Raw genomic sequence first — 1727 nt, 5'->3', positions numbered from 1 at the left:
GTGACTTGGTGTCTCAGTTTCCCTCTGTAGCGTTAGTGAAAGCACTAGACCAATTGTTTGCAAAGTATGCTCCACTGAGCCCCAGGGCCCCTACAGGGGTCAAAGTGAGGCACCAGATAACCCTGGGTGTCCCATCGCGCTTCAAGGACATAGCTCTACTTCCAACTTATATGTAAGGATTCCTAGTACACGTTCATTTGAACAAATAATTATGCAGCTCAAAAAAGTTGCAATGACCGGATGTACAACCCATACAAGCACAGACTACAACAAACAGGCAATTCACAGAAGAGGAACTCTGAAGAAAGGCCTCGTGTCACCAGTAATCAGAGAACTATTACGTAAGTAAAACAAGAACACAATGCCACTGCTCACCTAGTCAATTGGCACAAAGGCGGAAAACTAGCAGTGTTGTCAAGGCTGTAGAAAAATGGAAACGCGTGTACCAGGATGGGAATGAAAATCAGTAATGCATTTTGGAAAAGCCCTTTGGCAAGACCTCTGAACTCAACGCATGCACCCTTTCACCTGGCAAACCTTACAGGGGAACTTAGCCGACAATGGTGGCTAAGTTACGACTGACTGCTAAGATGCAAAGTTCTGCAAGGCTGACCCACGTGGGAAGTGTCTAAGTTTGCTTCAGAAGACCTCTCTGACCACACCAGGCATGTACACACCCATGACTCAGGGCTGAGGTTAGAGGTGCATCATGGCATCAAGACCCTGTTGGGAATGCTGCCTCTTTGTCACGCAAGAAAGAAATAAACTGAAAAAAAGTGAAGAACTGGGGCCAGTAAGTGGTATAGAGGTTGAGGTGTTGGACTCCCATATAGGTGACCATGGATTGAGTCCCGGACCCAGCAGCTTGAAACTCACGCTGGGCATGTGTGCATGCATGCCCAAAATCCTGAGAGGAGAATGGAGAAGGGATTGCATCATGGACATCCCTCCAGGGGCATGATTTCTTGCTTTCTGTCTGTCTGTCTCTCTCTTTTTGGTGAGTGCATGCAAAAATTTCTCTCAAAAAAATAAGTCAAAACCCATAGTATTTCACTGGAAGGGACCGCCATTTCTTTAACCCTCCCATACTAACAGGTGTATCAGTGGGGCTTTTTTTCTTTTATAATCTATTTGTCTATTTCTTCCATGACCAAAAGAGGACAGATACAGACAGACACCCCGAACAGGGTCTTGACACCCAGCCTCAGCCAGCCCCAAATCAGGGGCTCACATGTGCCTGGCATACTCAGGGAGGTCTCTGGACTTGAACTAGGAACTTTCCAGTGCGGGTTAGGCTTGCAGAGGGTTGCATTTTACCACTGCACCACCGTCCAGCCCGTCTCCTTTATCAACTCATTCTAAACGATGCTGGCATGAGCATCCTTGTACGTCCACCCTGGTGCACACGCACAGGTTCCAGGAGATAATTTCCGGGTCAGAGGGCAAGGCTGTTCAAGACACTGGTAGATGCTGCCATATGACCCTCCAGAGGGACACTATCTCCCACCCCGATCTACTCAAAACCAGACAGTGCAGAGAATCAGATCTGGATGAAGATGAACGTTCTTATCTTAGGAGGGTCATGGGAAGAATTCAGAGTTTTCTATCTGGCTCCCCAAAGGCTAGCCCAGTCCTTCCAACCAAAACTGTGCTGCAGGCCAAGCCGTGGGGAAACTGGACGCAGCCTGCTAGACTTAGGCTAGAGAGAAGAGAGGACTTCCTGAGAG

Source organism: Tupaia chinensis, unplaced genomic scaffold (genome assembly GCF_000334495.1).
Source record: "Tupaia chinensis unplaced genomic scaffold, TupChi_1.0 Scaffold000320_1, whole genome shotgun sequence".
Lineage (NCBI taxonomy): Eukaryota > Metazoa > Chordata > Mammalia > Scandentia > Tupaiidae > Tupaia > Tupaia belangeri.
The sequence above is the reverse complement of the archived record's forward strand: the minus strand, read 5'-3'. Positions refer to the sequence as shown.